Raw genomic sequence first — 14431 nt, 5'->3', positions numbered from 1 at the left:
TTTATGACAGCCTTGGAAATTTCAGAGGGTCACTGCTGCCACACTGGACGGGTCTAAGCCACCATAAGAGAAGGAACAGAGTGCCCCTTTGGATGGGAGGAGTGTCAAATAATTGGCAACCAATCATTTAAAATAGTCACAGTGGTGTGAAGTCAGGAGGAAAGGAGGAAGACTAGTTTCAGTAGATTTTTCTAAGGAGTGTTGCAAAAAATAAAGATATGGGAGAGCTGCAGAAAAGGAACGCAGGAGGTAGACGGGAGGATAAAAGGGGAATTTTAAGAGGTGTTGCTGAGTAACATCACAGTGTGAAACGGCATGATTGCTGAATGTATTTCTTTCGCTCCAGATCATTCTGCGGCTGAACGGCACAGTGTTACACAGACCAAGCTGGAGCAGGTACAGGCAGGCTGCGCCCCAGCCTGCCCCCGGGGTTCTTAAATGAGGAAACTTTCAGGATGAGAGGCGCTTACCATCATTGCCGTCATCTCATTATAGAAGGTCAATTTGCCAAGGCCGCCTCATGCGTGAACGCGTGCCCCAGCATCTCATTTCGCCTGGTGGCCGTGCTCCCCGGCCCCTCCTCATTCCCAGGGGCCGGGTCCCCCCCAGCCTGATCTCATCCTTTGGGTGGGAGAGAGAGGAAGGCAGGTGAGAGGGGCCCTCTCTGGAGGATCCTGGTTTCTGAGGAAGGCTAATTACAGGCTTCCTAATTAATGAGCCATGGGGGTGCATTTCATCAGCTGAGTCACAGTGGATGTCTGGGCCCTGGGCCCAAGGGGAAGGTGTCAGGTATTGTGGGAGGGGGAGGCCAGCCTGTGTCTCTGTCTCCCCCCATCCCGGATTCTCTACTCCCTCCGTTCAAACCCAGCTTTCTCTACCGGTCTAAAGGGTGTCAGCCGCCCCCGCCCTCCCTACTCTTGCCTCTGTGTCCTGAAGTTTTCCTGGGACCAGGTCTGTCCAGCCCTAATGTCTTCCTGCCCCACCAGGACGGCACAGGGCTCATTTGGTTACTGTTTCCTAACAGCCAGTTTCTCTGTTTCCAACTGGGTCTCGCTCAGCCACACTCATCACACAGCTGGGGTCACTATCTGCAATATGGCATCCACATCTGGTAGGATCCTAGCATCCCCTGCCCTTGGCCACAGCTAGCCCAAGAGCAGTGCGAGCCATTTTGCACCCCCTCCTTCCCATACGCTCCTGTTTCAGTAACTAGGTACTTTTCCATTGACATTGCAACTAGCAGATTTATCCATTTACATGAAGTTAACTCTGCTGAGCCTTTATTAAGGGAATATCTTTTATTTTTGTGCCTACAGGTGTAATATTATTGGATTTTCAAAAGCTTGGTCATGAGTTATTCCATTATTAGATTTTCTGTGCCTCCGGTTCTNGCCGGCCCTTGGCCTCCTTTTCTGACTCTTCCTCTTTGACTTTGAATTCTAAATTTTAGAGCATCCTGGGACTCAGTCCTGTGTCCCTTCTCGTCCCACCTTCCTAGGTAACTGCTGTAACCCCATGATTTTATATACTTTCTACAAACTAATGATTCCCAAATTCCTATCTCCATTCTGGGCCTCTCCCCCAAGTATCAAACTCGCAGTTACAACTGCCCAATGACACCTCATTTTGGATGTTCAAATATAGGCCTCGCCAACTTAATATTGCCAAACTCAGCTCCTGATTCTTAGCTGCCCCGTTGCTCGCTCCCAGGGGTCTCTAACTTTGCAATTGCACCACTATCCAGCCAGCTGCTCCTCCTAGAACCTGAGACTCACCCGACCCCTGTCCTTCTCTGTCTCTCACTCTTTGTTAGTCTTATCTCAAAATATATCTCAAATCTATCTGATTCTTTCCACCCCTGCTTTTGAATCTCAGAATCCGCCATTTCCTTGTCCTAGTAGGTTCACCTGTCCTCACCCTTCCCCCAAGATTCACCTGACCGCTCAAATGTCATCTCCTAAAATGAGGTCTCCCTGACCATCCGCCTGGAGCATGCCTCACCTCCACCTTGATTATTTTCAAACTTGGGTCTATGTTGATGCGTTTCATAGCACCTACCACCACTTACAGTCCATTTATTTGTCTGTTTATCTTTTTTGTGTGTGTATGGCTGCACCCCCTTGAGAATGAAAGCCCCAGGGCAGAAAGGATTCTATTTTTCTGTGCAGTACTGTGGCCCCACGCTTGGTACAGTGTTTGCCACAGAGTGGGTTTTCAATAATTATGGAAAGAAAGGAAGTAGGGAAGGAGGGGAGCCCTGGGTACTAGCCTCAGCTCTCCAGGGAGTTACTATGTGACCTTGGACAAGTCATGCCTGTTCCCGGGGTTACTTGCTGGACATACTTAACCCTGTTTCCTATCTCACTGAGGTCTTAAGGGAATTAGATGAAGGTGCTATAAAGGGTTAAGATTTTCTGAAATCTTTACATAACAAGAGTTGCAAGCCTTCAGATTATCAGATTAAACCCCAAATCTCAGAATGTTCTTTAGAGTACTTCCTTACCCTTAGACCGTCTTTTCTGAGAATAGGTGACAGTTAACTCCCCAGGTCCCCCACTCCTGTTCCTGATTCTCCTTTTCTCGGGATCAAACCAGTGTGTGCACCATGTGACATCCCTGATGCCTGCCAGAAGGAGGGTTGGTCTCATTTTCAAATGGACTCTGCTGCAAGCAGCAAATATAGCTTCTCTTCTCACCTGTTTTCCATTGGTCTGACTCCGGGACCCTCGCCAGTGTAGACACATGAATACCCTGGACACTATGAAGAGGTGAACAAAAGCCAGCAACAGTTGTAAGAGTCCCAGAATTGCTTACAGAATTGAATCAAAGAGAGTGCACTGAGCAGGGACAAACTTGAGAAAAATGCTGGGCCTTGGGGGACAGGTATGAGACTGAACTGGGGAGACACCAGGAAGAAGAAAGNTTGGGGAATTGGGGGAGGGGAACAGTGTTGGGGAATTGGGGAAGGGGAACAGCCAAGTTGTTGTCCTTCAGTCTTAGTTGTAGAAGGCACAGCTAGCTCAGCTCCAAGTCCAGTCGCCATCCGGCTGCCTGTAGGCAGCTCACGGCCACTCAGCTCAAGATGTCGTGTTCAATCTTAGTTGCGGGTGGGCATAGCCCACTATCACATGGGGGAGTCGAACCGTCAACTTTGTTGCTAAGAGCGCACGCGCTCACCAGCGGAGCTATCCTTCCTCCTGTTGGCAACTCAGCGGCAGCTCAGCTCGGGCGCAGCTTACTGGCCCATGTGGGAATCGAACTTGCAACCCCGTTGCTCAGAGCTTGCACTCTTAACCAACTGAGCCACTCAAACCACTCGGCCGGCCCTATAAAACGATTTCTTAGAAGCACTGTTTCTCACAACTTATTTAGAGTGGGATAGGCACAATTGTTTTGGAGGAACTTTTTTAAATAAGATGAAATGAAATTTGACCGTAATATATTTTGACAATTAGGGATTTATACTTTCTGAAATTTTACAAAAGTTTTTAACAGCTACAAACATAGCATATCCCTAGCTTGTTTTTTAATCTGAAAAACATGCCGATACATTTAAATGCAATTTTGTCTACAAACAGGTATAGTTTAATCCCAATTTTTAATAACAGACAAATTGTATTTGTCAGGAAGGGTTTCATGTAAAATATCTTCAAATTAACGTCTTGCAAAAGTCACCATTAAAATATATCTTCTTTGAAAACAGCAGTTTATAAGCTGTTCTACATCCCTTTTATCATCTTTTATCAGGACTGTCACTTCCTTGTGTGAGACACATGATTTTCTCCTCTGAATATTTTATTGCTACCTGTGACATTCAGCTCCTATGAAAAAAAATTTAAATAACACATTTCTGGGATTTTAGTTACTTCTTGACCTGATGAAATTTAAGTTTGTGTTTATTTTTGGATGATCTTTGCAAGTATACTAATTGCTCTTAAGGGGGAAACTGATTTTGGGGTGACAAGTTGATTGAGTCATGCCTCATGGGTTTGTGGGCCTTTTGTGAGTTTATAATAGAAATAAAATCAGACCTTGTAAAAGATCTCCAAGAGAGATGGGAGTGTTTTCATGATTGCCCCACTCACTGATTCAATCCAGAAATCCATATGGAATACATTGAAAATAGAGAAAGCACCTTGAGGGGCTAACGTAGCTTAGTGGGTAGAAGCCTAGTGCAATCTACCAGGGTTTGAATCCCAGTTTCTTCTTACTACTTGAGTGTCCTCGGGAACATTTCTTAGTCTCTCTGTGCCTCAGTTTCCTCAAAAGTAAAATAGGGATAATATTGGTATCAACCTAGAAGATTGTTGTGGCAATTGAGACATTCATATAAAGCTGAGTTCAGTGCCTAGGACATAATAAGTGCTCAATATATGTTAAATATTGTTGTTGTTATTGTTATTATTATTAATATTATTATTAATGAAACTAGAGAATGGCCTCAAACTCATGCCATGAACTAACAATGATGTACCAAATACAGTCAAATTGGGAGTGAATTGCTGGAGGCCAAGATCTGCCCTGCAGCTCCCCTTACCTCCAGCAGAGGGCAGTCTCATCAAGACAGTAACAGGGCCCTCAAAAATGTAAAAGATAAGATTGGTAAATTTGACTAGAGTAGCCCCCCCTTATCCATGGGGCATGGTCCAAGACCCCAAGTGAATGCCTGAAACCACAGATAATACTGAACCCTATATATACTATATGTTTTTTTATACATGCATACCTTTTCACTTAATGGAAGCACTTTTCATCTTTTGTGGCATGTCCAAATTGCCAGCTACTCTTGTGCTTTGTGGCCATTATTAAATAAAATAAGGGTGGCTTGAACACAATCACTGCAATACTGAGACAGGCGATCTGATAACCCAGAAAGCTACTAAGTGACTAATGGGTAGTGTATACAGCGTGGATATGCTGGAAAAAAGGATGATTTATGTTCCAAATGGACTGGAGCAGGTCAGCGTGAGATTTCGTCATGCTGCTCAGAACAGCACGCAATTTAAAACTTATGAATTGTTTATGTCTGGAATTTTCCATTTAATATTTTTTGGACCATGGTAATTGTGGGTAACTGAAACCACAGAAAGCAAAGCTGCAGATAAGGGGAGACTACTGTACTCTATTGTATAAATTTATTTATTCCATTTTACTGGTTATGAACATCTGGGTTGTTTCCAGTTTGGGACTATTACAAATAGTGCCTCTATGATCTACATCCTTGTCTTTTGATGCTCATTATGTATGCATTTCTGGAGTGGAATTGCTGAGTCATATGGTGTGTGTATGTTCAGTTTAGTAATATTGCCAAACAGATTTCCTAAGTAGTTGTACCAATCTATACTCCCTCCAGCAGCGTATGAAGGTTCCCATTGTTCTACAGAGGTGTGATCCAAAAATACGGTAAATGCTGCTGCCAGGTGTCATTCAACAGAAAGGCAGGGATTTTAACACAGGAAGTGGTGCGTCGAACCTTAATAACAATGTGTGACAAATTTCAACTTGTTCGGTGCAGTCGGTCAGGTGTGAGCTATGGTTGAGAGAAGGTGTGTTTAACGTGTGCCATAAATCATGGATCACGAACAATACATTAACACGAAATGGGCAAATGGTTTCATCATGTGTGACAACGGTTTCATCCTCCACAGTGATATGTGACAACGCTCCGTGTCACACATCACTTCTGGTACGGCAATTTCTGTCAAATAAAAACATTACAGTGTGTCCTCATCCAACTTATTCACCAGATCTGGCACTGTGTGACTTCTGGCTCTTCCCCAAAGTCAAAATGACCATTAAAGTGAAATGTTTTGAATCGATTCAGTACATCGAGGCGGCCATGACAGCATAACTAAAGACACTCATGAAAGAGGACTTCTAAAACTGTTTCAGAAAGTGGCAAGAACGATGGGATAAGTGTGTTCGAAGCGAGGCGGGTATTTTGAGGGGCTTAATGGCAATGTGCCTTTTACTGTAATAATTGTTTTTAATTTAAACATTCATTGTATTTTTTTATCACACCTCATATAAATTTTACTCTGATAAATAAAAGTGAAGGGAAAATATTCCCCATCATAAGCACAAGATGATATACTGAGACGTGACTGCATAAATATGTTGGCTACCAAAGTGGAAAGGGCATCATATGACTGCCCTCTTTTATGTAAAACTGTGTTGCTCTTATAGTAATAACAAAATAGAGTGTCTTTCTACCCACCCACCCCCAAAACGGAGGCACAAGTTGCTATGCGTTGCACCCTTTGTCCCTGAAAAATAGATGCCATATACAGTGGACCTCTGCATTTTGGCATCCACACTGACCACATTTGAAAGTGCTGCTCTGGCCCATTTACCAGGACCAGAAGGGCAGTTGGCTTTGAGGGTCATCCAGGGCAAGAGACACCACGGGAGATCCCCCTGGGAGACAGGCAGCCCTGCCTTTTAGGCCTTATGACACAGTAGATCCTCTCATGCTCAAGATGTCTCCAGCTAATCAGAATGCCGTGGGAGCCTGTGTCCAGCCCCAATGGGATCTCACATCAGAAGTCCCTAGGGGTGTCGAACAAAGACATAACCCTTTTTTTGGGCCGGCCGAGTGGCTCAGTTGGTTAAAAGCTTGCTCAAGAGTTTGAGCTCTAAGCAACAGCAGCTCGAGTCCCGGCCCGAGCTGAGCTGCCAAGAGGTGGCAGGATGGCTCAGCTTAAAAAAGAAAGGAAGGAAGGAAGGAAGGAAGGAAGGAAGGAAGGAAGGAAGGAANGCTGCCGATGGGAAGCCAGATGGTGACTGGCGCCCTCCACAACTAAGATTGAAGAACAACTTGGCTGGTCCCCTCCCCCAATTCCCCAATAAAATCTTAAAAAAAAAAAATTGAATGCAAAGTTTTGTTTTAACACACATGGCCTTCAGTCTCCATAATCTCCTTGATAATATATGCAGAATCATGCATGTGTAATCCACTTGTTCCTGGGCCCATCCTCTGGACACAGCTTGCCCCCTCACAGGGGGGCAATATGGCTCCTCAGCCCTGAAAGGACCAGCAAGCACTAGCTGGTCAGGCTGCTTGCTGGTGGGGCTGGAACTATCCTTCATATTTTTGCCAGGGAATCTTTTGGCTAGAATCCTAGAAGTGGGAACGCTGGGTCAGAGGGGAGGTGCATATATAACGTCACTAGATATTGTCACATTCCCCTCCACAGAGGTTGTACCCCTTGCTTTCCCACCAGCACTGTCTGGTTGCACCTGTAAGTCCCCACAGCCTCATCAGCAGACTGTAGCCAATCTTTGAGATTTGTGCCAATCTGCTAAACAAGAAATGGTATTTCAGGATCGTTTTATTTCATCCTATCATTGGCAAGGTTGAGCATTTTTTGACATGTTTAAAAGGTCATTTGCACTTCTTTGTGCATTTTCTTATTTTCAGGATCTATGTATTAGGGATGTTAACCATTGTAATACAAGTTACAAATGTATTTTCCTAGTTTGTAGTTTACACATTTATTAATATTTTGCTAATGGTGGCTTTTTCTATTTACAGAAGTTTTGTGGGTTTTGTTTTTTTTTGTAGTCAAGTGTATCAATCTTTTGTCTTAGTGTATTTGGATTTTGAATCAGGCAAGTTTTCCTCACTCCCAGGTTTATAGGAATTCCCTCATTTTCCACTTTCTTCTAGTCCTTAGATGGTTTCATCCCCCCCAGTGACTCCAGCACCACTTACTGAAAGGCCCGCCTTTCCCCGTTCACTGTTGATGTTGCCGGTGTAGTACACTGAGTTTTCACATGTAGTTGGGCCTCTGGATTTTTAATCCTGTTTCGTTGGTCTGTGTATTCATGGGTTAGTTCTCCCCACCCCCAACCACAACTGTTCTTCATTTTTAGGGTTTCTGGCTTGTTCTTCCAAATGATCTTTACAGTAAGAATAGCATCTAATGACCAGGGCAAATGCCCATGAAATAATGTTAAGGTTAATAGCAGGCAACAGAACCACAGTATACACACATACACGTTTTTCCTTATAGAACAATATTGGAAGGGAAAAGATGCAAAATGTTTGTGTGGTCATCTGGACAGTATGATTATGGGTAGTGTCATCTTGCTATTGGCGCAAACCTTGATGGAAAAAACTTGCCAACCGCCTAAAGCTGCCTCTGCCCCCTTCTTCCTCCTCCTCATCCTTGTGCCACTCTGGAGACCTCATCACCCCTCTGCACCATGGCGCTCTTCGTAAGGGAGGCAGTGCATTACAGCAGGGTGGAGCCTGGGGTTGTGACCTCTGCCAGCAGACAGTTTCACAAGAGCTAAGGGCAACACCAAGGGCCAGTCTCACCAAGTTCCCACTTTGGCCCAGCTCTATCCAACAGGACTTTCTTTGATGGTGGAAATGTTCTATATCTGTGCTGCCCAACAGAACAGCCCCTAACACATGTGGCTATTAAGTACTTGAAATGTGGCTGGTGTGACTGAGGAACAGTTTTTTAATTTTATTTACATTTAACTAATTTAAATAGCCACATATGGCTAGTGCAGGGGTCGGCAAACTTTTGAGACAGAAGAGCCGCCAGGGGTCGGCAAACTGTGGCCCGAGCCACATTTGGGTAATTACATGTGGCTCTGAAGTAAAATTGAAAATGGAAAAACTTATCATAGTTTCATTTATAGTATTACTTTAAGTTTTCCTTATTTGTAAAAATATATTTATGGCTCTCGAATGATCTTTAAATTGTTGTGAGGGACAGGATGGCTCTTCCTGGGGTTGGCAAACTTTTGAGACGGAACGTACCCAAAGAGCCGCATGTGACTCGCGAGCCAGTTTGCAAACCCCTGGGCTAGTGGTTACTATACCAGACAGCGTGTCTTTGGCTTATTCCCAGCCCAGCCACACCCCTTCCTAGAACAGGAAGGAAAGATCCTGCCTGTGTAAGCAGGCTGAGAGGCCAGGCACGCTAGACTGCGCTGGGGAGAGGGCTGCGCAGGGAGCTGAGTGTGCGAGGGGCCAGCCTGAGGCGGCCCCACCCCACCCGGTGGCCATCACAAAGGCAGCCAGCCCAGCATCACAATACTGCAGGCAGGAGGTGAGCAGTGGCTTGGCAGGCGGTTTCCTCTAGGGGCAGGTCTTTGTCTGCAGACCTACTTACAGCAACCCAGGTGGCAGAGGACCAGTTCCTGGGGAATGGAAAAGCACCCAGCTGCTGAGCAGCCTCAAGCTGGAGACCCACAGGAAGAAGCAGAACCGGCATGGAGACAGGAGGACCTACTCTGCCCCAGGACCCAGGGGCTGCAGGGCTCTGCAGCCCGGCTGCCAGGAGGTGGAATGCTCCGTGAGCACTGAGCAGCTGCTCATCTTCTTCCTAGCGATTTGGTTCTTCTACTTCTTCTACCTTCAGGACTATTGAGCGGCCCTCCCGCCTGCCCTGGGTCGGAGGGCGACAGGCAGAGAGCACGAGCGAGCATGGCCCAGACCCGGCGCGTGAAGGCAGCGAGTGGTCAAGGGCTGGGGCCTTCGCCCCACAGAGAGGATGGCCAGGACACTGCCAAGGTCTCACCAGGGCCCTGCCTCCCAAAGCCTTGTGTACCATGACCCAGCCTCCTGCTCTTGGAGGGCCCAGGACTGCACGCCCCCAAACAGGCTTCGTGGTGAATAAATGATACAGGAAGCGGGAAAAGACATGTGTCCCACAGGGGGCAGTGGGTCACATCAAGGCATTTTGTGGTCCCGAGTCTCTCAGGGTCACGTGTTCCTGCCTGGCCCCGGGCTCTGGTGAGAAATAAACTGCTTCTGAGCCTACGTGGCAGCAATAGAAATGTTCTTCTCATTTTCTAGGGGACTGAAACCGAGCCCAGCAGTGCTTAGTGTTTCTGGCAAGGGTGGTGAAACAACCACTTCCTTTTGGGAGGCTCCTTAAAATGAGATAAAAACGGACGTATCTGCAAGGATGTGGGGCTGGCTCCATCTGGTTGGAGGACAGGGACTACCCACCCCAGCGGCTCCCATGCCTGAGTTCCCGTCAGTGCTAGCTCTAGCTAGGGAGCAGGAGCCAGCTTGAAATGCAGATCACCAAGCCCCCTGCCAGAGGGGAGGCAGCTCTGCTCTCACCTGGGCATGCTGTATGCTGACCCCATGCTGGCGGCTTCCTAAGGCTCCCAGAAGTGGGGCAGACAGTGGAGCCCCCAGTGAGAGAGGCTCCCTGAGGCTATCAACCTGCTCGTGGGAAATAGGCCTTTGCCCCGACACCATGACAGGCTTAGAGTAGGAATCCCCCCGCCCCCACCAGCAGAGCTTTTGCTGCAAATGCTGGGGCTTTTCCCAGAATACAAGCACACAAGGAGAGTAAGGCAAGAATCTAGANAATCCTTTTTGACAAATAACTTTTTTTTTTTAAGATTTTTATTGGGGAATTGGGGAAGGGGAACAGACAAGTTGTTGTCCTTCAGTCTTAGTTGTGGAGGGCACAACTCGCTTAGCTCCAAGCCCAATCACCACCCGGTCACCCAGCAGCAGCTCATGGCCGCTCAGCTCAAGGTGCCGTGTTCAATCTTAGTTGCATGTGGGCGTAGCCTACCATCCCATGCTGGCGTTGAACCATGTGCTCTCACCAGCTGAGCCATCCTGCCACCTGTTGGCTGATCAGCAGCAGCTCAGCTCAGGGTGCAGTGTCACTCACTGGCCCATGTGGGAATCGAACTGGCGACCCTGTTGCTCAGAGCTCGTGCTCTTAACCAACTGAGCTATTTGGCTGGCCCTCACTAGCTCTTTTTGAAAAGCAGCTTTTTCCTTACCCCCCAGCCCTGCTAGACATCACCTGATGTTGAGACTTTAGGTTTGTATCAGTTAGCTTATTCTCTATAACAAACCCCTGCAAACGTTAGTGGTCTGAGACAATAAATACTTATTACTTCTCATGAGACGATGGGTCAGCTGGATGATTCTCTTGCTCTTGATTGGGTTCATTCACACATTTGTGGTCAGCTGTGGGTCAGATAAGCAGCACCTGCAGATGGACTCTTCCTGAATTCATGCTCCTTCCTCAACTCATACTTGGGATTTCAAAGGGAGTGTTAAATGTCCAGTTGACCAAAAAGGAAAAAAAAAATGGAGTTCAGTTTCCAAATGGCTCATATCCAGATGGCTGTCGTGTTGCTGTCTTGCTCCTGAGTGGCTCTGAAGGACAATAAGGAGATGAATTTCTCCAGCTGCCAATACTTGAAACATTACGTTGCAACCACTTTACCTGGAACTAGAGGGAACCTTAGGGACAGACAAGTAGCTAATGACTTGACTGGATGATAAAAGACTTGAGACAGTAGAAATGTTCAGGGGATAGTAACATGGAGGCTTGCGGAAGTGTGTGGATGGACCTCTCAGAATGTAACTAAAGTTGGAGTATATTTGTGTCCCTTTTGGAAGCTCACCCAAAGGACCCACTGCAGAAGCTGCTATCAAGAATCAGGTAGACAAGGTGACTGGGCACATCAGACATACTCTATCCCCATTCACCCCAATCCTTGCTCATAGGACTCATGAACAAAGTGGTCATGGTGTTAGGGACTGAGGCTGTGTGGGTTCAAGCACAGGGACTTCCCCTTACCAAGGCTGACCTGGCTACCACCACTGCTGAGAGCCTAACCCACCAACAGCGGAGACCAAAGTTGGGCACCATTCCCAGCCAGCCACTGCCAGCACCAACACTTGTAGACACTGAATGCCTCATACAGCATGACAGATATCTCGCCAAATTGCTGATTTTTTTTTTTTACCGTGAAAAATTTTTATATTTAGAATTAGCCAGCTGGACTCAGTTTAGATGATCCCAATTCTGATGGCAACATCCAAAGCATCATAGTCAAGAGCCAGTCGAACCTATGCCTTCTTCTCTCCATCAGGCCTGATCAGGGTGCTGACCTTGGCCACGTCAGTGTCACAGAGCTTCTTCCCAGCCTGTTTGATCTGATGCTTGTTGGCCTTCACATCCACAATGAACACACATGTATGGTTGTCTTCTATCTTCTTCATGGCTAACTTGGTAGTTAGGGGGACTGGATGAGGGCATAATGGTCATGCTTGTTTCTGCTGGGGGCGTTCTTCCGAGGATATTTGGGCTGTTTTCAGAGGTCGGAAGGTGGGTGATGTGCAGATCTATTTTTTGTGGCTGTGGACGCCTTTCAGCACTGCTTGCTTTGCCTTCAAAACCTTTGCTTTGGCTTTGGAAGAGGCAGGGTTTTCCTTCTTCGCTTTCAGTGCCATCTCCATGAAAAGGCCCCCATTAAATTGCTTTTAATCAAGGAAGTCCCTTTACAGGAAAAGGAGAGGCAATGGATTGTCTGGTCTTACCATGCACCATCCAACAGAAGCAGCTGGCCGTGGAGAACAGCAGAACAGCCTGTTGAGGGCTGAGTAGGTGCCAGCTCACAGACAACCTGGGGGTGGGTTATATTCTGAATCTGCAACCAACGTGTGGGGCTGTCTCCCCATAGCCAGTGGCGTGGGAGAGAATGGTTAGCCTCAGCAAAGAAAAATAATTCATGAACAGTACCGAGAGCCTCGTTGCTGGCCGGTGCTGCGAGATTTCCATTGGCAGTGCTCACCCACTCTGGCATAAGAACAGAGAAAGCAACTTCAGCATTGAAAATCAAGGTTGTGTGGGATACCTTCTCGCATCATCTCAAAATCCTCTCGGCCCTGCTCTTCCTCCAGCCACTGCTGGGGGACCATTCCATGTGGGCTTCAACTAGCTCTGCACCAGGACCATCGGGCAGCAAGCACTTCCCCTTAAGCAAGCACCGCCTGCTCACCTCTTAAAAAGTTAACGAACGCTTATCATATGACCCAGCAATTCTATTCCTAGGTAACCTACCCAAGAGAAATGAAAACATGTCCATGCAAATACTTGTACATAAATATTCATAGCAAGATTATTACCATAGCCAAAACTGAAAGCAATGAAATGTTCATCATCTGGTGAATGGATAACAAATGTGGTCCATCGCTGGACTACTCAGCAATACAGAGGAACAAACTACTGACAGACACAATCACTAAGATGAACCCCCAAAACAGTATGGTGAGTGAAAGAAGCCAGACACAGCACATTACATACTGTATGGTTCCATTTACATAAAATTTCTAGAAAAGGTGAATCTACATTAGTGGTTTCCTGAGGTGGGGGAGGGGGGAACGCAGGAAGTAATGGCAAACAGGCAGGAGGGAACTTTTTCAGAGATGGAAGTGTTTTAAAACCAGATTGTGGGATGGTTGCACAACTGTTTACCAAAAAGCATCAAACTGTGCACTTACAATGGGTGAATATTATGGTATACAAATGATACCTTAATGAAATCATTTGAATAAAGAAGTTTGACTTTCATGTCAGCAGCGTTTGGCACAGCTGATCATCTCCTCCTCCTTGACACCAGTCTTCACTTCCTGTTCTATTTTCTCTGGGTTTACTCAGGTTCAACCCTTGCTCCTCTTCCCCATCTTAACTCCCCAAGGAGATCTCACTCAGGTCTGTGCTTTTAAATATTGGTACTGCTGATTCTCAAATTGATATATCTTCAGGTTAGCCCTCACCTGAACTCTGGGCTCTTATATCCAAAAGCTTGCTCAAGTCTCCTTTGGATGTATAATGGGGATCTCAAATATTGTCGGTCCACACTGAGCTCCTGCCCTTCCCAACCCAAACCTGTGCCGCCCTCAGGGTCCCATCCCAGCTGATGGCAGCTCTGTCCTTCCCACTATTCAGGCCAAAAGCCTTGGAGTCTTCAACTCCTCTTTTTCTCTTCCATCCATATTCAACCTAGCAGCAAACCCCAAATTTCCTTAAGGAATGGGATCTTTCTCCCCACACGCACCTCACCACCTCAGTCCAGCTGGCCACGATGACTCACAGGGATTGCTACTGTAGCCTCCTCCCGGCTCCCCGGCTTCCACATTTACCCCACGATCCTTTCACAACCTAATATCCAAAGTTGTCCTTTATAACATGTAAATCCAATCACGTCACTCCTCCACTCAGAACCCTCTCTGGTTCCCCATTTCATTTGGCCCCATGTGACCCAGTCCCACGTGACCGTTCTGACCCCAGGTCACTCTGCTCCAGCTCCACTGGTTTCCTTGCAGTTCCTTGAATATTCCAGACACATTCCCATCTGAGAACCTTGGCAATTGCTTATTCCCTCTGCCTAGAATACTCTCTCTCCAAGGTTGGCAAAATTCTAAATTGGCCCATGCGATTCCAGCCCTTAGTGTCCACATGTTTGTGTAATTTCCGTTGCATGTGGGTAGGACCTGTAACATTCTTCTAACCAATAGAAGAATATGGCAAAAGTGATGGGTATCACTCCCATGCCTACACTGTATGGTAAAGGTAAAGTGATTTTTCAGTTGTAATTCAAGCCCCAATTATTCTGATTAATCAGTTTTGACTTTGAGTTAAAA

This window comes from Hipposideros armiger, unplaced genomic scaffold (genome assembly GCF_001890085.2).
Source record: "Hipposideros armiger isolate ML-2016 unplaced genomic scaffold, ASM189008v1 scaffold_94, whole genome shotgun sequence".
Taxonomy (NCBI): Eukaryota; Metazoa; Chordata; class Mammalia; order Chiroptera; family Hipposideridae; genus Hipposideros; species Hipposideros armiger.
This window is presented reverse-complemented; position numbering follows the sequence as displayed.